Source organism: Anabrus simplex, chromosome 2, assembly GCF_040414725.1.
Source record: "Anabrus simplex isolate iqAnaSimp1 chromosome 2, ASM4041472v1, whole genome shotgun sequence".
Taxonomy (NCBI): Eukaryota; Metazoa; Arthropoda; class Insecta; order Orthoptera; family Tettigoniidae; genus Anabrus; species Anabrus simplex.
Genome location: NC_090266.1, coordinates 950,100,034 through 950,124,490, shown reverse-complemented (window position 1 = coordinate 950,124,490; position 24,457 = coordinate 950,100,034). Strand labels below are relative to the sequence as shown.

Below are 24,457 nucleotides of genomic sequence, written 5' to 3'. Positions count from 1 at the left end.
CAAATAGAAAGAAGTTAAATTTTTGGGCGGAGTCTCGCCTTAACTGAATAGCTACCTGTTAGTTTATATAAAGTCTGATCCTAGAAACATACTTTTATTACAATCTGCTTTTCGTCGCACCGTCTCAGATAGGTTTTATTGCAACGATGCGATAGGAAAGAGCTAGGAGTGGAAAGAAAGTGACCGTGGCCTTAATTAAGGCACAGTCCCTGGTGTGAAAATGGGAAAACACTGAAAGCCATCTTTAGGGCTGCCGACAGTGCGGTTTAAATCCACTATCCTCGGAATGCAAACCACATGGCCCAAACCGCTCTGCTACTTACTCGGTACAAACATACAGCACCGACCGACGCCACCGCCGCCTGCAGCCAGGAGAAAGAAGAAGAAGGCTACGCAGCGGAGCCATCAGCTACCCCGGGGCCACCAGGGCGGGAAGAGGGCCACCAGGACGAGGCCTCTTCCTCAGCCGAGAAGCAACCCCTCGGACCGACCGACGCCGCCGCCGCCGCCGCCAGCCAGGAGAAAGAAGAAGATGGCGACGCAGCGGAGCCACCAACTACCGTGGGGTCACCAGGCCGGGAGGAGGGCCACCAGGACGAGGCCTCTTCCCCCGCCGAGAAGCAACCCCCCCCGGGAAGAAGAAGCAGAAGAAGACGACGCCGCACCAGGAAGCAGAAGGCGACGCTGGTTCACCAGGAGAGGACCGTCAAGCCGCAACCCAGGACTGCTCCCAGGACCGCAGTCGACCGAGGAGCCAATCAGGAGAGGACCTCAGCGGTCAGCGGCAGTCAGGTGAGAGTAATACGTCCCCCTCAGCAGCTCTTGCAGTGTTTCCGCTGTCTGAGGTGGGGCCACCGTCAGGTCAGCTGTGGGCTTGAGGTGAGGTGCAACCGCTGTGGTGGTGATCACCACTACACGGCCTGCGCAGCACTTAGAGACGCGCCGGTGTGCGCCAACTGCTCGGGGGGCCACCCGGCCTCCCATCGCAGTTGCCCAGTGTACCGGGCCATGGCGCGGGCAGAGAGGAAGGAGGCCCGGCGCCATGACCCACCCCTTTCCAGGAGGCCCCCGCCTCGGCGGGCTTGGCCTCATTCTCCGGGATCGGAGACTGGGTACGAGGTACCCCAAGGAGGTGGAGTCGTGCGACGGGCCCTAGTGGTACTCGACGCATGGCTCCGCAGCCGGCAAGGACCGTGCTAGTCACAGCAGTGCCCAGACGAACTGATCCCCAGGCGATGGAATGGCAAGGAATTGGTTTATGTTTTGTGCATGTTACCTGTTCCTAACTAACACAACCTCTGGTCTTTCTCCAGCCCACATCCTTGCATGTGCTATCAAAAGATGTCAGGTTTTACATGTAGGCTCTTTCTTCTTTCTGCCTACGTGGTTTTTCCCTGACCCATCAATACCATACTTCAATACCATATACCTAACACAATATCGCCTGGTAGCGTGTCTGACATGGAAACAGGCAGATACTCCTTGTATCACTTCCCACTCCTCCCTGCTATCTCTTTCTTCTTAGAAATAATAGCATGTCGGAGGCCATGTAGATTGAGTCGTTGGTCACGCGGGGGGAGCGGGCTTCGGGCCCCCCCGCCCGAAAAAAAAAAAAAAAAAAGGCTCTCTGGCATAGCAAATGCTGCAAGTTCGTCAATTTGAATCGCCCGCCTAGAGGTAACAAATTAACTACATTTTCTCGAAAACAAACATTTTCTACGCCAACCCGATTGTACCCTCGTTCTTAACAAAACGCGAAGAGCATCCCTGATTTTTGGTCGGTATAGTTATGATACACTCCATATGTAAGGGGCTGATGAAGTCAATGTTAGGTCTCTTAATGCAGCCATCGTCGTCATCAGCATCATTATCATTATCATACTACCGGCTTCGTACCGTGCTTCATAGAGACACAAACCTTATATCCTCAAGAATGCGATGTCAAATCCCGGCGCTGTTAGCTGACTTGAAAGAGTACTTAAAAATGAAATAACATTTCCACGACAACATTTTGACACTCCGGGATCCATTAGAGACTCTGCAGGAAAATTAACATATTTATCGCCTCTCTCTCTCTCGCTCTCTCTCTCTCACTCTTTCTACACACACATATATATATATGAAGAGGTTGACAGTAGGAGGGGCATACGGTCATAAAAACCCACCACGACAGATCCATCTCACCTCATACCCGACCCCGTAGAGAAACGGGACAAAGGTTGGGCAAACAACAATTATTATCAGCGGACCCTGCACCTATTCGGGACCAAACGCTAGGAAAGAACTGTATTGTCTCCAACGATGAACTGAAGCTACTCTAATTATTGAGATGCTTCTAATCCACGTCGGAGATGAAATGGGAAGGATGTTGGTAATTTCCTTTGCCTATGCTATTCACTCCATTTCACCCGTATCTCTCAACTACTGAACAAGTTGGCTCCGAAGCCGGTCCACCGTGACTTTGTTACCTACAGTATGTTCTATACCAAACATGTCATGGTTCGTGCTCGAGAATGTATTAAGTGTGGCAAGTAAATTGACTTCACTCATGGGGTGAAAACTTCGAATAAGGACGGCCAGCAATTTGAACAAAACACATGCGGGCGAAAGTAAACAGTCGACATATGGGAGCGATAGTCAGCAGCCAGTAGTTTTAATATACGAACACTACCAGTATACTGTATATCTCATGTTAAATCCAACATACCAAGCAAGTTGGCCAATCTGGGTCACACAGCTTTAAGCTTGAATTCGGGAGATGGTGGGTTTTGAACTCCACTTTCGGCAGCCCTGAAGATGGTTTCTGTGGTTCCCCATTTTTACATCAGACACATGCCGGGCTGTAACTTAATTAAGGCCACGGACGGTTCCTTCCCCATCATAGCCCTTTACTCTACCTTCGTCGCCATAATATACTACCTATCTGTGTTGGTGCGACATAAAGCAGGTTACAAACACTATAACGTTTGGAGTACTTGCTAAGTGCTAAACAGAGTTATAGCCTGGCTGAGTGGCTCAGACGGTTGAGGCGCTAGCCTTCTGACCCCAACTTGGCAGGTTCGATCCTGGCTCAGTCCGATGAAGGTGCTCAAATACGTCAGCCTCGTGTCGGTAGAATTACTGGTACGTAAAAGAACACCTTAGGGACTAAATTCCGGTACCTCGGCGTCTCCGGAAACTGTAAAAGTAGTTAGTGGGACGTAAACCAAATAAAATTATTATTAAACATGGTTATACTAAACTATTCCTGACACATGATAATTCATTATTGCAACCTTTCCACCCCACGCGATTTGCCGGACAGAACCAAATGACTGCATGATAATCCCTAAAAAAAAATCGGGATACTGCCATATAGCACCATACGCCAAAGCGCCTGATGGAAAGGGACCTTTTTAGTCTAGAGTCAAATGCCACCTCATCAGGAAGGAACAAAAAAAATTCAGAATGATGGGTGAGCAAATGCTCTTCCGACCGTGCAAGGGTCTACTGCACCCTTCCGTTCCAAAGAATCAAACCACCGACCTCCCAAGGCCATGGTACGTTCGCGGCAGAAGATCAAAGAAAATAACACATAACTAGCTTAAAGGCATAAATGAACGGAAGGAAACCTGGGATACAATGTTATTCGGCAAAATGACAGGCAGACAAAAATTTAAATACCTATTTATTGAGCCTTGATAAATCAAATTAATTAAAGGTCGATCCTGAATATTTATAGTATATCAATGTTGAATATGCAATGTCCAACGGACTAAATACAAATTGTAAAGTGTCAAAAAAAAATGTATTTCTCCTTTACTTCTATCTTCTTCCCGACATGATGATAAATATTACATCATAATTTGTATAACATACTTTTCAAAATAAAAAAAAAATCAGAAATATCCTTATAAATGCGACGGTTATCATTAATAGCTTTCTTCACTATCAGAAGAAGCAATTATTTATACAACAAAATAAATTGAAGATAACTTGAAGTGGTCACCTAGCTAAATTAATTATATTACAAAATAAACAAAGAATAAAATGAATGCTAGTCGATATAATCCTCATCAAAATAAAATGACTGATGTCGGGTCCAGAAATCGAACCCACATCCCAATGAATCCAATGACGAAAATTACGAAAATAAAACTCGATTTTTTATCCACATAAAGTGTGAAACACGACTAAAAGAATGTATTAAAAAAGAAAATATGTACACAGTATGAAAATAAACAATAACAATATACACATGCAATTGGCTGTATATAAAAAAAATGTGACAACAAAAATCCATGGTTGCCTCAGAACTCGAACCAATGATATCCAAGATAACATCGACAAACGGGACTAAAAAAACTGCCTTTCTTAATTAATCATATGGTCTACAAATAAATGATAATACTGGCGTTCCAGTTAGTTAAATATTATTATAAGATCATACATGAAAAAGTCAAAGAACCCTTTAAACAATAATCGGTGTCGCACGGCCTTCATTCTAAGCGGAATAGCTCGAACAATACAGCATACGGTAATCCTTTAAAAGGGACAAACCTTCTTCACTCTCCCCTCATCGTAAATCTCTGGACGTCAAAGCCCAGCTAATAATGGCTCGGTGTGGCAGAAATATCCTTTCAACATCTCAAGGTGAAAGCAAATCGTTTCCCTTGGAACACATATTTGTTAAATAATCTTATTTCATTATATATTCTCATATCATATTTCCAAAGCTCCACTGGCTTATAAATTCACTGTCCTGCCACAATTATATAATACAATATCAATCCACTGTTCATTGTCTCATATTCACATCCATCAACTCAGAATGACCAGCTTCGATTCCATCCGATTACAGAATACAGCCTAGGTTTTTCCTACATTTTAAAATCAAATCAATAAAATCAAATATGGATTTTAAACATATCCATAAGGATATTCTCATATTCAGAAAGGGAAATTATTCGACATTAAAGGAAAACGCTAATCTCAATAGGAAGGCGTCTGTTCGATGTCTAGGCATGTCACAAGTTACGCATATAATTAATACAGCCATCTACAAATATATCATCATGCGAATTACATGAAAATAAGAGTGCCTTGCTATCCTAATGTTAACAGTCGATAATCCATTTTTACAAGCATAATCACCATGCATTATCATAATAAGCTTGGATATCACGTAAATAAATTATACAAAATTACGGCTCGGCTCAGTGCCAAAAACAAATCCACTATCTATTACATTTACCTAATCTAAGCACTCTGACTAACTAATATTTTATCATCACGTCAAATACATGCATTACGTTAATTATATATATATATTTAAGCCCATGGAGTAGACTATTAATTCCATGAAATGAACATAAATGAATATGAAGACCACTCACAAGTTCTCTTTCTAATTAAAAAGAAATACATGCAATTTACATGTCTAACCTAATTGAAGAGTGGAAATGCTAAAGGATCTAAGTGCCAAAAGTGAAATTTTTCAGGAAGCAGAAAAAACTGCACATCGTTGTGTGAAATGAATATTTATTCGTAATTAAACACAAATTAACTCCTTACATGGTTTTAAATATGTTGACAAAGGTTTTTTTAATTATCTTCAAAAATGAAATAGTTATGTGGCCTTTTGAGCAAAAAGATCTAAGTACAAAAAGTTTTGACACAGCTAATAGATCCAAGTGCCACGAGACAACATTGACGTTATTGAGCTGACAGCTGTTGGAAAAAGTCCTTGTTATTTTCATCCACATAATCAATCATGGTGGAAAGATCTTTTTGCTTGTTTGGTGCCAACGGAACTGTAGCTGGAAGTTTTTCCAATTCCACAGCTGCAAGGCTTTCATTTTCTTGCCTTTCTTCAGTACATAAAAATTCTCCCAGTCACAGATCGGGAAAGGTAGTTTTGTAGGACACAATGCTGTTGCTTATTTTCAGCAAACAAACCTGAGTGATACCAAATTTTTCTATATCAATGCACTCAGAAGCCTTTTTCTCAAAGTCTAAGAAACTGTCATATATATTCAACACTCAGAAATGTTTTGTAGGCCAAGCTTGCTAGATCACATTTTCAAGATCTTCCATTACTTGCTTTTTGGCTGTCTTGCTGCGTTTCTCTATAAGAGCGATATCGTGATCGGCAACTGAAAAACTGCGCCCAGACAATATAAATTTTTGTTCTACTGACTTGAAAATACCCTGTTCTACTATGTACTTGTACAAAAATATTAACATTTGATTTTTATTTGGCCTGAACAATTGTCACTCCATACAACAAGATTTGTTTTTCTGTCGGGAAGTAAACCAGAGTTTAGAGCCTACAAAATACAAGAGGCCATCTCATTCCCTCCTTTACCTCTGTGCCCCCTCCTGCCACAAATACATTATGCCGTCGTTCGTGTCGGTAATGTGAATGTTAAAGTTATAGCAAGAGAGTTGACACAAATAATACATGTTACTGTCAATTTAGGCAAAGGGAAAACTTTTTCTAAATCCACAAGAATGGTGCAATGCTGGCTGCGAGGTAAAGTGCTAGATATTGTGTTATTTTTCAATACAGAAAGGGCACTCTCAGCTTTTCTATGATGTAACTTGAGTGCCTTTTTGGCCATGGCTGATTGTATGGGGTCATTGCCTTTTGATTTTATGTTTGAATAACCGCACCTTTTGCAGGTATCACTCCTTGGTCTTCTAAACGATAGCTTAGGAAAGTATTTTAGGAATACTTTGTGGTAGAACTTGTACGATACACCACTATCAGGATACTTTTCCTTAAAGGCAGCAAACATGCGGCTTAAGTTTAAGTTACCACTAAGGTATTCCCTTTCAGATTTCAAACGACTATAGTGAGAAACAATTCTGGGAAATAAGTTGATGTGATTTTTTCCCGTAAATTTCTCAACACTTCCATCACTACTAAAAGCACTGGTGTTCATACTATTATCATCATTCTTGTCCATCATTTTCAATAACAAGCAAAAGCTTCAGTAAGCAAAACAATAGCAGGAGATGAAGGTTATGGCAAAACCTTGAGTACTGACTTCTGCTCGGCTAGCGGCAGACGGCTGTGGCACATAGATCCACTAGCACAGCAGGCCTGTCTGAACATAGGACTCGCGCATTCTGTTAGGGACTGCAGCAATTCCAAGGAGCAACTGAGGCACATAAATCCTTTAGCATAGGACTGGCGCAAATACATAGATTGGTTAGCAGTGAAAAAACCCGAAAGTAAAAAAATGGCACTTAGATCCCTTAGCATTTCCACTCCTCAATTTACGTGATCTGCATAATGAACAACCGCGCATTTATAAAAAAAAAATTTCATTTTAGTACTTATCATCATGTCGTAACAATCCAAGGTTCGGGTCCCGGGTAAGACCCTCATTGTTTCCTTTTAAGCTTCCATGGTGTTGACGTTGGTCACGAGTTCATGTCCGTTGTTACTCCCGCTGAGCACGTTCATATTCCAATGGTTATCTTCTACACTTATAACAGTTTTTATGAGATTAAGACTTGTTGCGTCACTTTAACACAAAAAATACAATTAATAGCACTATAATGAAATTAATACTTGTTGCATCACTTAAAAAGTTACAATTATACCGTTCTTGCGATCACATAACTTGAACCTGTTTTTAAATACTATTGTTTGTAGACAATTACAATATTCTCGAAGATATAAACTGTACATTTACAGTCTGAAACACTAAATAGATCAGAACACCATCAAACCGTGGTTCTGCTTTGGATCCTTCGCGTGAAATGGATGGGTTATCATCATCGCGGTTCCTTTTATAAACTTTCCCCCTTCCATGCAAGAGACAATGGATAGTCCCCACTACTTTTTTTAAATTAATATTTCACGTGTCGTATGACATCGGTAATACACTCAAACGTGTGACTCAGATTCTTAAGTAGTCTGGTTATGTGCGGAACCTGAAATGTTCGGCCATTTATTCAAAATTAATTATCAAAATAATGCCCCAACAATGTCTTCCATGAAGGTGCTGCGTACAAGGGACGCTTAGCTTGTTATATAATGCAACGATTGCATATTCTTCCACACGTTAATATATTATAAAGAATTAGAATTTTGGCAGATGTCTATAATTAAATCATATCACATCCCGAGGTTTCCCATATTAAATATTATGCATGTCTCGAAATCTCATCATAATAATGGGATTCGCGAGCTGGCAACATCGTGTTCGGCCATTTTTTCAACGGGTGACGTTATCATTATCGATTTTTCTGGCTTGAGATTTTCTTCCCTCTCTCTCTATCTGTGTATCCTTTTAGTTAAGACGGAGTGGTGTTTAGCAGGTTACAAAGGTTGTGTAAGCATGTGCAACCTAATGCAACTTTTTGTAACAAGTACGAGGGAGCTTTACAAAGGTTTTTCACTGCCAAATAATTAATAAATAAATATGTACATGACCGATAAGGTCACATTATAAACTGTGTCGACCTTTGTAGTGTAATGGTTAGCGTTATTAGCTTCCGTCCAAGACGGCCCATGTTTGATTCTCGCTACTGCGAGTAATTTAAGATTGGCAGAAGAGCTGGTATGTGGCTATATAGGTACATTCAACTATCCGCCTTTGGGGGTGTGTCTGAAACGAGACAGACTGCATCACCTTGGGATGAGTACACGAATTTACATAATTAATTGTTCCCACTGCAACCTACGGCGTCCATGAAGCGTCTCTTTTATCGTTCTCTATTCGCCAATGCATTAACGTATTTCCATGTCTTCCCTATTTAAATGCTTCTTCTTATTCTACGGCTCTTTTCCACATCTGTTATAGACATTCCCTTTGAGCTCCTTGGAGGTTCCAGTCCAAGGCCACCTTCTCCAATAATCTAGTAGTTTTTATCAGTGTGTAACGAATAAACTGCCACATATATGCAGTTTGTGTATGTATATGTATTTCAATTGGCTTTACGTTGCACCGACAAAAATAGGTCTTACGGCGACGATGGGATAAGAGAGGGCTAGGAGTGGAAAGGAAGTGGCCGTGGCCTTAATGAAGGTACAGTCCCATCATTTGCCTGGTGTGAAAATGGGAAACTACGGAAAGCCATCTTGAGGGCTGTTGACAGTGGGGTTTGAACCCCTATCTCTCGAATGCAAACTCACAGGCGCGGGACGCTAACCGCACGGCCAACTTGCTCGATTGTTGGTAATTTTGCGTCCCTCATAAATTATCCAATGTCTCTTCAATAAACGCACGAATGCTAGCAAACACTGAAGTTACGTGTACGGCAGTTAGATGATAGCGTAACATACGGGGCACGTTATCATACTATGAAGCTATCAATAGGAAGAAGCCAAGGCTGATATAAGCAGTCAGTTAACATTCTTAGCATCTCATTGCCTTAGTATTTATGTCCAGTCATATATCCAGCACTATCTACAGTTTTCAATTAATAATAATAATAATAATAATAATAATAATAATAATAATAATAATAATAATAATAATAATAATAATAATATCTTTTTAAGTCCCACTAACCACTTTTGAGGGTTTTCCGAGACGCCGATGTGCCAGAATTTAATCCCGAAGGAGTTCTTTTACGTGCCAGTAAATCTGCTGTCACGAGGATGACGTATTTGAGCGCCTTCAAATTCCACTGGAGTGAGCCAGGGTCGAACTTACAAAGTTGGGGTAAGAAGACCAGCGCCTCAACAATCTGAGCCACTCAGACCGGAAGTTTTCAATTAAAACTTCGCTTTCGTTATGTATTACAACTCTCCTACTCTCGCCACCGATTTAGTATCAGTGATTACTCTGCATATTGCAGCAATGTGTACCTGCAGCCATGGAATCAGTGTTAAAGGAGATTTCACTCCCCCACAGCAAAGTTAATCTGGATACTAAATTTTAAAGACGTAAGTGGAATTTGAAAGTTACTTTCTTTTTACACTGGACAGAAGATTGCTAAAAAAATATTGTAAAAGAGAAGTGCGGTACATGAAGTATTTAGGACGGAGTTCATAAAAAAGAAGAAGTGTGAACAGGGGCGTGATGATCCAATGATGAGTTTAGAAAGAATCTGCGCTAATTAGTCGATTCGTTGTAATGGCATTTAGTTTTAAATTAAAGATCTTATTGTCATTCAGCTCAGTGAATTGCATGTACCATATCTGCTTAATTTCCGCTATTAATGTTGCTTACGCGGTGGTAAATGCATCGATAATTGGGAGTACGACAGGGAAAGGTGGTCGGAAACTTGAGATCTGGAATCATCCCTGTTCTTTACAGATGATACCGTGGATAGACTGGAATATCAGAATATTGTTACCGTGATCCCGGAAGAGACATATAACAGTTACTAAAGTAAGTCACTAATGTCTTACGTTTCTTGGCGTTATCTCACCTTCATTTGATAAGTGTGATCATTCCACCGACGAGCATAATTCATTCTCTCATCTCGAGAGGCAGGAGATTCGAACCGCATTTGACAAGCCATTAAAATGACTTCGTTTGTTCCATCCTTTCCATTTTCATGAAAAATCCGTAATTTCATCCCCTTTAATCTGTGGACAACCTAAATTCCTGAGAAGCAATGGAGTGTCTGTTCCAATTTTTCGACCATACTAATGTAAGATAGGCGACAGGGATTAGTGTAGTGGCTTAACTAATGGTTTGCCTCCAGACAGACGAGATTCGAATCCTAGTGGATTGTATTGTTGAATTTTCACCTCACAAGTCATGTACCACCAGAAAGAACATCCGATTAAAACCCATAATAAGCGAGAGTGGCTCTAGCAATCTCGGAAATGCATGGAACAAGGTGGGAGATGTTATAAAATTTACTACAGTTAATAATAATAATAATATATGATTTAATGCCCAGGAATTATTTTTACTGTTTTTGGAGACAACATGAAGCCAACGGACTGAGCCAACTTGGCCTTAGATGACCAGTACTCTATCACCTAGGCCACTCAACCCAGCAAGCTAGATTCAAACACATCCTTTAGTAGAAAAAATTCACAGCCTGTTTCCAGTCATTCGACCGGGTCAAGAATGGAATGAATGAAGCCCCACCTAGCGGCGAGGATAACAATTGCGCCAGCTGCCGAAGCCTGTCGTACTCCTCTGGGGCAATGATGAAACGAAATGATATTGGAGAGTGTCGCTGGAATGAAAGACGACAGGAAAAACCGGAGTATCCGGAGAAAAGCCTGTCCCGCCTTCGCTTTGTCCAGCACACATCTCACGTCGAGTGACCAGGATTTGAATCACGGAACCCAGCGGTGAGAGGCCAGTGTGCTGCCGCCTGAGCCACGGTAACTCTTCATCCGTTAGTAGACATATGAAAAGTATATCAAATAAATAAAATTCCACCCATTGTAATGGTGGCATGCAATCAGAACAGATACAAACAAGGAATAATATAACAATTTCACTCAGGTAAACGTATAATCAACACAAGCAACTTGATTCTTGTATTGACTATGGGAACTGTTCTTCCTGAAGGAGCACAAGTGGCTTATAAGTTTCTTCTTCGTCTAATTCATCTACAGAGCAGCTGACACAGTAAACAAGATGATGTCACAGGCCATTGTATAGTGGGTGTTTCATGTTAGCTTCAGTGGAGCGTTCTATTCAGTAATAAAAAGGAAAGGGATAGACAAAGCCACACTTATTCTTGTCCCCATTCATGGTCTCAAACTCTCAAGTCACGAAACAACGAGCTGCTTAACAGGAACTTCAGCGTGTGTTCAAAGAGACAGAATACTTCCCAATCTTTGAAGAGCATGCGGGCTTATCACTGAAATATCGCAGCGCAGTACTAACACTTCCCTTTGCTCCAGAACACGTTGTATAGACCATAAAAGTAGTATGCTTCTATGAGTTGTCTTGTGACAAGCGAAGCAGGGTATAATTATTAATCCAACGCTTAATTTCTTTATAAAAATTCGAAGAAGAAGAAGAAGAAGAAGAAGAAGGAGGAGTAGCAGTAGTAGTAGTAGTAGTAGTAGTAGTAGTAGTAGTAGTAGTAGTAGTAGTACCTCAGGAGCTCACCACGAGCAAAAGGACATGCATAGAAGCCTTCCGATCTTGGCCCATTACCTTCAGAAGGACAAACTTCTAATAATCATTGAGAAAAATCACTACAACCTGAAGTTTCTAAATCAGCCTGGGACTTCAACGACGTTCTACGATATTCGACGACCGCTGCACGCTTCATTTTCATTGTAGATTTATATTCACTTACGGACTGTTTTTATGACAATCTTTAAAATATTGGGGTTTTATTTTTTTTAGTTATTACCTGAAATTGTTTGGATTCACCGAGTTTTGCTCCTGTTTTCATGGATTTAGGTAGGTTAGCTTATGTAGAGATATTATCACAACGTAATTGGAAAGAAGAATCCATAATGCTGGTTCAAATTACAAAATAAATTATTTATTGACTACAAGTAAGTGTGATTACATAGTATAAGACATCAAATGATAGTCTGCAAGAAGTAAAAAGGCCGTAACCTTGCAAGTCCTGTCCTGTTCCATCGAAATTACACAGGCAACTCATTGTCTTCTGGATGAATTTCAAACTCTGAGTCCTCCTCTGCATTGTTCACAGCTGTTTGAGAATCCATCAGATTCTTATAGAAAACAAGATTTTCGTTTTCTTCCCAAGTCTCCCCGAAATGCTTTCTAAGCAGAAAATCAATGTCCCTAACTTTCACTTCCTTTAAAGCTCTTCCAATCTGGATAACATTCGGCTTCATAGCTGAGTAAGCTTTGCCACGTCTGCATATCCCTCTCCCTTCACCAGCGTCCATTCTGTAGGCCACTTCACCTCCATGTTTACTCCTGGTGATCACAACCCTTTTTTACAGGAGCAAAATTTGAAGTGCCACTGACCACAGGGCTTGACGACATCAGCAACTGCACCTTTCCAACACCGATTGACGACATCTGCTCCCAGATGGAAAACTATTCCGTGATCCTTGATTACTTCATGGTACTCGCCTGGTAATATGACAGTAACTTCCAGACTGAGAACTTTTTCTATTCGACCAAAATTTCTATCGCGTGGTAGAAAAGAATGTCCAACCATTGGATAGAAGATCTTCACCCGTTTCACACTCACAGGAGCCTCTTGTGTTAGCCACAAGCACAGCATACCCAGCATTGTCTGGTTCTTGTTTTGCCGTACACAGCTGTTCGACATTAGGTGGATGGTGTGGATGCCATTCAAATCTGTTGATGTTAACCTGTGATGCACACAGGACACAATTTCATAAGATCCCTTTGCAAAATCGGTTTCTTTCCAAGTGTAAATAAATGCATTTCCCTGGTTCTTCCACACACCTGATGGGCCTTGGCAGATCGTAAAATTGTACACATACATTTGGCGTGTATAATAAGCACTTTGATCTTGCAACTTAGGCAATGTAAGGTTTTTCTGGCAATCAAATGTGAAGGTTATTTCACCATTGTCCTCAACTTTCAGTTCATCATAAAAAGCTTTTGCCTTAGCTTCGTGCACAAGCTCAGAACTAACATCCATGGAGAAAAAAGCTTGTAAAATAGCATTATTCAAACGCAGGACACAGTGTGTATTAAGCTAGTTTTGCACCTGCAAACCACCTTAAGTAATGGCGCTTGGTCAGGATACACCAAGTTCTGCTTCTTTCTGATGAAAATAGATTCACTCAGTTTTGCTTTGCAAACAGATGTGGATACACACACTTTTGCATCTGTAGGCTGTTTTCGGGGTGCGATTTAAAGCAGACGGAAGCAGTTTTGCTTGCGTTTTAAGGGTCTAATCAACAGACGACAGCATAGAGAACAAAATGGTGGCAACAACTCATTTTCGAGCAAAAGTGGATTTACTGCATTTTGGCAGTTTCGCTTGCGTTTTAAGGGTCTAATCAACAGACGACAGCATAGAGAACAAAATGGTGGCAACAACTCATTTTCGAGCAAAAGTGGATTTACTGCATTTTGCATCTGGACGCCTCAAATCCGCTATTCTAATGTTCTCTCGTCTAGGAATGTAATATGAATGAATATTATTATGGAAACGGCTAGCTTAACTGGTGCTGTTCAAGGTGAAAATGGGTGAAATGGAAGCTGCTGTAAATAAAAATTGCAGGCGTATTATGTGTAGAAATCTAGTGTTCCATAAAATAAGGCAAATTTCCCATATTTAAAAAAATGATAACTCCGAGACAGCCTTGTTTTTAATACGCTCTGACTACATCAGTTGATGATCTATGAAAATGTTTATGTCTGATAGAAGGCAGAGGTTTTGAGAAATGACTTGTGGTAGTTTACACAAAATTTATATTGTTATGTTTATGCCGCGAACTGATCCCCGCTTACTGTAGTACAGGAAGTGAGACCCTAACAACTGCACCACATGGCCAGTCCATATTCTCGACGGATATAGAACGAATGAACTCAATATTGTGAATCTATAAAGAAAACAATGTCTTGATGAAATAGGGCTATCAAACCTTAATTCTGTAAGTCACTGTGATTTATTTACCGAAGTTTACTCACGCAATTAGTAGATAAACTTCAATTATCCCAGGCGTGGTTCAAAGGCCGGACGTGCTGTTTAGGGTAGCGTGTCTGCCTCTTATCCGGAGGCCGAGGGTTCGATCTCCGGCCAGGTAAGGGACTTTTATCTGGATCTGAGTGGTGGTTCGAGATCCACTCTGCCTGCGTGATTAAAATTGGGGAGCTGTCTGACGGTGAGATGCCGGCCCCGGTCAAGAAAGCCAAGAATAAAGACCGAGAGGATTCGTCGAGATAACCACACGACACCTCGTAATCTGCAGGCATTCAGGCTGAGCCGCCATCACTCGGTAGGTCATATGGTTTGGTGTTAGTTTTATTCTTCAAATGTGGCGTATTGTTCTCAAAAATTCCCGTAACTTTAATGAAATATCGCAAGATTTGAGAAACGGGAATTTATTTCCTTCTTACTCAGAGTGGATTTATGTCAGATGGTCAACAGATGATTCTTTCTTAAATCTCAAATTTTCATTGAAATGTAGTTCACGTCAACACCTAAGTCTTCGTGACATTTTCAATGGAGAAGTCACATCATCTTTTGTCAGGCTACGAACCGAATCTGAAGTCCCACAGTTTAATTCCTTGAAGCTGTATTTCAGGTTTCTCTTTATCATTTTCAGATTTGTTTGGATCTCTCCACGTTTTGCGTTGAGCGTCATAAACGAAAGTTATTTCCCTCATAGTCCTCATGAGTTATACGTTCTTCATGCCTACGTAGTTGACAAGAAATGCTCCAGAGAAAGCAAGGAGTAAGTTTCAGAAAGCAGTTAGTTTCACACCTTAATATTAGGAAAGAAAGGCGGTAGGTAGCAACTACAGTATAAGATAACATTTGATTCACTACGTGGTACGGATTGTGCAGCTGCACGCTTCAATTCGGGGGATAGTAGAATCGACCTCACCGTCCGCAGATCTGAAGATAATCTTCTCTGGTTTCTAATTTTTACCCTTAATTGAGGTCACGGCTTCATCTTCCCGCCCAACATTACTTATTTCCTATTCCAGCGTCGCCAAGTACTTATACATAAAGAGTTCGTGTAACGTAGAACTGCTAACATATTGGTTTTACATCCAGCTAACTACTTCTACAGTTTCAACAGACACCAAGGCGCCGGAATTTTGACTCCCAGGAGTTCCCTTACGTGCCAGTAAATCTTCCGACACGAGGCTGGCGTATTTAAGGATTTCCAAAGGCCACCGGATTGAGATAGGATCGAATATGCTAACTTGGATTCAGAAGGCCAGCGCTCTACCACCCGAACTACTCAGCTCGTCGCCATAAGACCTATCTGTGTCGGTGCGACGGAAATCAACTAGCAAAAAAGAAAATAACTACTCATCCCGGCTATAAACGAACAAACAAACAAACAAAAAAACGGGCGTTAATGATAATTTCGTGTGGCTATTGCTAGCCTGGTGCAGCCTTTGTAAGGCAGACCCTCCGACGAGGGTGGGCGTCATTTTCCGTGCATAGAAAACTGCGTGTTAATGTGTTGGAAGATAGTGTTAAGTGTGGTGTACGAGTTGCGGGGATGTTGGTAACAACACAAACAATCATCCCCGAGCCAAAGCCATTAAGCATTTAAGATTCAATTCCCTAACCCGGCTGGAAATCTAACTCAGGTCCTCCGAGTTGAAGTCCACTACGCTGACCATTCAGCCAAGGAGCCGGACAAACGAACGTTTAATTACAATATTAGCGATTAGCAACGGTAAAGATAGAGTCTACAATAACCCCTCGGAATAAAACTCACTTTATAGCGGGACCGATGACCTTCGATGTTAGGCCCCTTAAAACAACAAGCATCATCATCATCATCACTTTATAGCAATGTAAGTCTTACATATCTTATCTGGTATAACATGTGGGAGATAGCAATTTGTTTTACGTCACCGACACAGATAGGTCTTATCCGACGATGGGATACTAAAGGGCTAGGAGTGGAAAGGAAGCGGCAGTGGCCCTAATTTCGGTACAGCCTTCGCATTTGCCAGGTGTGAAAATGGGAAACCACGGAGAACCATTTTCAGGGCTGCCGCAGTGGGGTTCGAACCCACTACCTCACGGATGAAAGCTCACATCTGCGCGCCCCTAACCGTAGGCCAAATCGTCCGGTATGTGGCAGAGAGAGATGTGTTCATAACCGAAGCTACGGACCCATCTACGCACCACAGAAATACAGTATATTTACTTATAGCGAACCATTACGAATCGTCCGAAGTTTTCCTTTGATCACGACTGAAAGATTTATTACGTCATGTCGTCCCTCCCATAATTAAACACGGATAATTTCATTACCAACTATGTCACAAAAAATTTCTAAACAATGGTAACAAACAATGCTGACAAACCAATGGTGATAAGTGTTTTAACACTTCATGCTGCAGTAAGCCAGTTGTCCGACAAGAAACAGTTAGTAATTAAGGTGATCGTGTGAGGAAATAAAACGAGGGACTAAGAGCAACAGAACATCGACATCCGTCGACGAGACAAAGGACATGGGCCGTGCGCTCTTGCCTTAGCAACATTTTGTACATGTGCGAAATGTGCATTGTGCAGTCCAGTAAATACTGGTCAGGAAAAAGCGGATCAACGCAATGGAAACGAGGATGGATACCAACCCTCTAAATTGCATTTTTCATCCAGATTTAGCAGGACCAGTAACGCAAAGTCGTTTTAGATGATTTCTAAGACCCAGATGCCATGAAAGGAGTCCCCTTGATGTCTTAAACCACAGTTATGCTGTGAAACTAAATTTTCCGGTGTCTAGATGTTATGGAACACAAGATCAGTCCGTCAAAATGTGATGTCAAATTTTTGCACGAAGACAATACTCCTTTAAGTCACACCATGATTCGAAATTTACAAGTCTTAACAACGTTACCAGTACATCCACCTCCAGAGTAGAAGGAAGCTACCCACTTAGCATTTGAATAGTGTTGAGCAGATTCATTTGTAAACCCCATCGAGAGAGTTTTATGGGTGGTCAACACATCGAAATACCATGCCGAATTACCTGTTGAAGGTCGGGTGGGTAGGGGTGAATCAATAACCCATACATGAAAGGAATTTACCCCACGCTGGTTAACTCAGAATTAATCATTGTCTTTACATATTGACAGTGCTACATTGCACATTATTTGGGGATATGTTACACACCGCGTTCAAAACCTTGGGACATTGTATAATTTATAGAGAGTTGTGGTTTTGTACGGGTTCGACAGCTACCTCCACCTCATGCACCTGAGAGGCCGCCTTAACCTCATATATGTGAGACTAAGAGTAGAAGCTTAACCTCACATTACGTTATTACCTAACGCTGACTACGAGTGTAAGCTTAACCTCACAGGTTTGGATTCGAATATTTGGCTAACCGTAACCTCACAGGCCTATGGTCGGCTACCTTGCTAAACTTAACGTCTCAAGGGTCACAAACCTCACAGGCCAAGTTCTACACCCGGGCTTAACTCAAAAGGCAGCGTGATAATCCTCATAGTCGACATCATCACGAAACATATCTTAACCACACAAAGACACTAACTTCACATACCCAAGTTCGACACCTGGACTTAATCTAACTGCCCTACTGGGCAAAAGGGCTGCTATCATTTCTCTTATGGGACTAACTCTGAGGAACAGACGCAAGGCTATTGGACAAGGTGGCTGCCATACATTGCTCTTACGGGGCTAACTCTGGAGAGCTACCTCAGGGCCTTACAACTTGTAACTTCGAGTTCGAGTCCTTGGCTAACCTCTCACAGACTCGAGTTCGACATCATGACGTACCCTAAACTTACGAGCTCGAGTTTGACCCCGGCTGAAGTACTAGAGTCCCTTCCACTAACAGAACCAGCAGATGCATACAAGAATCGAACTCTTGAAATCAAGCTCTGAAAACGCTAACCACCAAACTTACTCGAGCTTGTGCGTTTAGGGTAAGTCATGATGTCGAACTTGAATCTGCGAAATTAGGCACTTACCACCATTAGCCCATGTGCCAGCTCCCCGGAGCTAGTCCCATAAGAACAATGTGTAGCAGCCATCTTGCCCAATAGGATATGTTAAGCCTGGGATCGAGTTCAAGCCTGTGAGGTTACGCTTGCACTCTTATGCGGTTAGCCCGGGCGTCAAACTTGGCTGTGTGAGATTAGGGTAGGTTACGTGATAATGCGACTGTGAGGTTAAACTTGCCCTCTTATGAGGTTAGCCAGAGTATCGCACTTGGCTTGTGAGGTTAGGAACACTGTTAGGTTTTGGTTAGCTAGGGAGTTGAACTTAGGCCTGTGAGGTTAGGACTACGCTAGGAGTCGAATCCATGTCTGTGAGATAAAGCTTACACTCTTGTTCAGAGTTGGGTTATGACGTCATGTGAGGGTATGATTGCACGCTCAGTCAGTACATGTATGAGGTGGAGGTGGCTGCCGAACCCGTGCAAAACCAGTACTATACCTAGATAGAGTAATCCAATATTTACAGTATCAGCAATTTGTTCAGGTGCATAGTGAAATGCCACAAAATACGGCTGGGTCTGTCGGAGACATGCGAATGGTGACAAATATGCAACACGTATGCAAAAAGGATTCTTCCTACTTCGTACAGACTTGGGACTGCGCAACCAGCATGTTTGCCTTAAATGTTAGAAATTATAGATGCCACATGCAGCAAAGTGGATGATGAATGCAATTATATCAGTATTGCTTTTAGTGTCTTGTTTTGCTGTGTCACTATCTTAGTAAATTCAAAACGCAAATTTTCTTCACTCTAATACACGTGTGTACGTAAATATTCTTACATTTTCACTAAGGGGCTCTCTTCTTCAATCTAATTTGTTGCGCAGCAGTTTGTATTTGTAAGTACGTGCTCGCCTGATATACCTTGATCCTTTCTAAAAAATTGTATATACAGTATGTGATGGTGGTAGAAGTTTGTACGCAAATCTGAAAGGAGACTAACAGAAATTGGTAGTATGCAGGGAATTTCATAAAAGACATGATCGCATTTTCGCTAGGAAACTGCTCTCTCTACTTAATTGTCCAACAAGTAGTTGTTATTGTTCGGCAGAGCAGAGTCGTCGGGTTTCATTAATTCATTTCTCGTTGAAACAATCAATCGCTTCTTCTTCTTCTTCTTCTTCTTCTTCTTCTTCTTCTTCTTCTGTAAAGACCACTTACCCATCCTAGGGAGTTAAACACCGATTATTATTATTATTATTATTATTATTATTATTATTATTATTATTATTATTATTATTATTATTATTATTATTAATGCCGGCTCCGCGGTATAGGGGTAGCCTACCTGCCTCTTACCCGAAGGTCCCGGATTCGATTCCCGGTCAGGTCAGGGTTTTATACCTGGCTCTGTGGGCTGGTCTGAGGTCTATTGGGCCTATATAATTACAACTAAGGAGCTATCTGACAGTGAGACATGGGCTGTGGTCTAGGAAGCCGCGAATAAAGGCCGAGAGGATTCGTCGTGCTGACCACACGACACCTTAATCTGCAGGCCTTCGGGCTGAGCAGCTGTCGCTTGGTAGGCCATGGCCCTTCGGGCTGTTGCGCCATGGGATTTGGTTGTTTGGTATTATGATTATTATTACCATACGAGTTACTCATTGTCCCTCGCTTGACCGGTGCCAACAGATCAGTCATTCTGAGTCGGAGTGTACTTATGGTAAAATAATACCAATATAGTTGGTCCGTTATTGGACATTGGACAAACTATATTCGGAATAAATATTTCAGGTTCCATATGGGGATCAACATCTTTATCAACTTAAGGTAAGATAGGCAGTTCCTTCCTAATCCTCCTCCAACCAAGAGCACGAAAATTACATATCCAGGAGGTTACCACGCTCAGTGTTGCTCAGTTTAGGATATCTCACGGGATTCGGTGTTTCAACGTAATATCAATAATATATACAATATCGTGTTCCTATTGCAGTCGAATTCCACTCGAGTATATCAGACCCACCGGCGAGGGTGAGCGGCCACTGCCGTGTGGAAGTGACCGAGTGTTGTAGTGGAGGATAGTATGTGTGGTGTGAGAGTTGCAGGAATGCAGGAGACAGCACAAATTCCCCGTCCCTCGGCCAAGGGAATTAATAATTTAAGATTAAAATGTAATAATGTTAATGGTTTTTCGTCCCACTAACTACATTTTTACGGATTTGAAGACGCCAAGGTGTCGGAATTCTGTACCGCAGTAGTTCTTTTACGTGCCGGTAAGCCTACCGACTTGAGGTTGACGTTTTGGAGCACCTTCAAATACCATCGTACTGAGCCAGGTTTGAACCGTCCAACTTACGAATTAAACACCAGGACAAAAACCGGAACAGAAACGGGTTTCTCGAGGCCGGAAGGCTGCGACACACACTACTCAGTCATGGAGCCGAACATTTCAGTAAGAATAAGAATAATGTCGGGCTAGTTGGCCGTGCGGTTAGGGGCACGCGGCTGTGAGCTTGCATCCAGGAGATAATGGGTTCGAATCCCACTGTCGGAAGCCCTGAAGTTGGTTTTCCGTGGTTTCCCATTTTCACACCAGGTAAATGCTGGGGTTGTACCTTAATCAAGGCCAGGCTGCTTCCTTCCAACTCCTGGGCCTTTCCTATACCATGGTCGCCATAAGACTTATATGTGTCGGTGCGACGTAAAGCCACTAGCAAACAAATAAGAATAAAAATTGTTTAATTGCCTTTCATTAGATTTTAAAAGACGCAGACATGTGGGAATTTTGCTCCGTTAGAGTTTCTGACAAGCTGGATGCCAATGACACGATGTTGTTTGTTGTTTTGGCACCGACCTCAATCTGGGTTATTATTATTATTATTATTATTATTATTATTATTATTATTCTAGTACGAGCCTCCGTGGCTCAGACGGCAGCGCGCCGGCCTCTCGCCGCTGGATACCGTGGGTTCAAATCCCGGTCACTCAATGTGACATTTGTGCTGGACAAAGCAACGGCGGGAGAGGTTCTTCTCCGGGTACTCGGGTTTTTCCTGTCATATTTCATTTCAGCAACACTTTCCAATATCATTTCAATTCATCTGTCATTCATTAATCATTGCCCCAGAGGAGTGCGACAGGTTTCGGCAGCTGGCACAATTCCTATCCTCGCCACTGGATGGGGGCTTCATTTATTCCATCCCTGACCCGGTCGAATGACTGGAAACATTTTCATTTCATTTTCATTATTATTAATATTCTAGTCAAGTATCACCGTGACTTGTCAAATTAACTCCAGCAACCGGCAATTATCGTTTAAGTCAGACGAGATCCCAGTTGACTACGTAACATGATTTGATGTACCTGCGTGGAGGTGACGGAAATCAGATTCCACATTATCGGGCCTGCATTGAGATGTCTTTGTCTACCGCCACAGCTGCTACAGACGGCTCGCGCGTTAGTGCTCAGGTTTGAATTCAGATGTTAATTCCAGTGCGGCTTGCATCGGACTTAGATCTAATTGATAGTGCGCTGTTATCGTGGGGAGCTGGTGGAGGTCAGGAGTTTATTGGTTCACGATGACAGGGGAGGTAGTTACGGCTACAATGGAAATTTATGTTCACTTTCAAGTACTCTCTTAAGTTACGAGCAGAATTGGAGAGTGAGAAAAGTTATCGCCTTGTTTAACGACTCTTGTCTTCTATGGCCATTAGCGGAAAAGGAAATGATCCTTGTGGATGCAGTTGCAATGTATGCTTGTGTGAGGGGGAGAGCTGTAACTATTACAAGCGGCAAGGGGGATTACAGAATTGATATCAATTGAAGTTCCGTGGAGAGAGTTGCCTAGGCGGTACGGATGGTGTAGCTGTAAGCTTGCATTCGGGAAATGATTGTTTCAAATTAGACCCCTGCATGACAAGTATGAAGACCATAGATAAGCAGTCTTAGCCTGGCTACATCGGCAACGTACCAAATGTTTCTGTGATGCGATACTGTGTATGAATGATCCGGCCGAGTCTGTGACAGCCATTTGGTTGTCCATAAGCGAGGATACATTGAAGAAGAATCAGAAAATATATTGCTAATTATTTGTCGTTTTTAACTACTTGTATGCATGAGAATATGTCTTTGTTACAATTATTATGCACTAGTCAATAATGAATATACTTATTTTATTAACACAATGAGAATATATCCAGAGTACAAAAGTGCATTATTTAAGTAATTTAGGGCAGGAATAGATACCCCGATCATAATATTAATCTTAGAGTTACGACTTACGATCGGAAATGCCCATGGACACAATGTGCACTATATCGTCTCTTAGGAGACAGTGCCACGTAAGGAAAAATATTTGAATTTGGTATCGTTCAAATCCCACCGTCAGCAGCCCTGAAGATGGTTTTCTGTGGTTTCCCATTTCACACCACTCAAATGCTGGGGCCGTACATTAATTACGGTCACGGTTGTTACCTTCCGAATCGTATGCTCTTCCCATCCTTCAGTCGTAGAAAACATTTGATGTGTTAGTGCGAAGTTAAATCACTAGCAAAAAATACTGATACCAGAAAGGAGAAAGAAGATAAAAACTGTAAAAATTGTAAATGAGTCTCCGGAATTATTAGTCACTTATAATGAAATAAGTTGATTAATTCGCAAGTTGGAGAAGGAACAGCATTTCTTCACGTACTTGTCCTTGTTAATTAAACGATTTGACCGCCGCATTTGGCTATAATGTCTTAGCTACGCGATGCCATATCTTAAGCGACGGTGTACCGAGGGGTAAGACCGGTCAGCTTTGAAATGTTTAGCCGAGTAGAGATGTCGGATTATGTTCGATGACCGGTCTAAGCCGAACCAAGTCCAAGCAAGTTTATGGAGGAGTCTAGTTCAATCCCTATCGTGGGACACCCAGAGAACTGCATTTAGTGGTTTCTCACATTCACACCAGGCAACTGCCAGTACTATAGCTTTAATAAAACCACGAACACTAGTCTCTCAGCCTACCGTCACCGTAAATCTGAGTAGTATAATGGGAGAGTTCGGCGGCCACCGCCACCTCCGGCTCCCAGTGGCCACCTCCACCTCCACCTCAGCCAGAGGCCTCCCAGTGGCCACCTCCACCTCAGCCAGAGGCCTCTTCCAGTACTGCCAACTTAACCTAACTAGCGCGAAATTTGAATTTGTAAACAAAGCCACGTGCTTTTTGACAGCTGTCATCGACAACAACGCATCGCTAACCTCAGTACTGCCATCTTGACGGGCCTAAACCTCAGTAGTGCCAACTTAACCTAACTAGCTCGAGATAAACAAAGCCACGTGCTTTTTGACAACCACGTGCTTTTTGACAGATTTGTAAACAAAGCCACGTGCTTTTTGACAGACAACAACGCATCGCAAACCTCAGTACTGCCATCATGACGGGCCTAAACCTTAGTGATACCAACTTAACCTAACTAGCATGAGGTAAACAAAGCCACGTGCTTTTTGACAGCCACGTGCTTTTTGACAGATTTGTAAACAAAGCCACGTGCTTTTTGACAGACAACAACGCATCGCTAACCTCAGTACTGCCATCTTGACGGGCCTAAACCTTAGTGGTACCAACTTAACCTCACTAGCATGAGGTAAACAAAGCCACGTGTTTTCTGACAGCCACGTGCATTTTTGACAGCTGTCATCCGCCATCTTTAATCCAGAGAGCACCGTGCTGCCCTCTTTATCGTAGTAGATGTAAATTCATCACCTGTCATCTGCAGTGCTGCCATCTTGACGGGTCTAAACCTTAGTGCTACCAACTTAACCTCACTAGCGCGAGGTAAACAAAGCCACGTGCAGCTGTCATCCACCATCTTTGAGCATCGTGCTGCCCTCTTTAGCTACTTACCTTTGAAATGTGGTACGTCACAGCTGTCATCCGCCATCTTGCATCCGAAACCTCAGTGCTGCACTCTATGTAGTGACGGTAA

The 24,457-nt window shown here is 42.1% G+C and overlaps 1 pseudogene; it reads left to right on the top strand.

The window, feature by feature from the left end:
- The first annotated feature begins 20,289 nt into the window (after positions 1–20,289).
- The window catches only part of LOC137498495 (uncharacterized), a 62,733-nt pseudogene continuing 58,565 nt past the window's right edge, over positions 20,290–24,457 (top strand).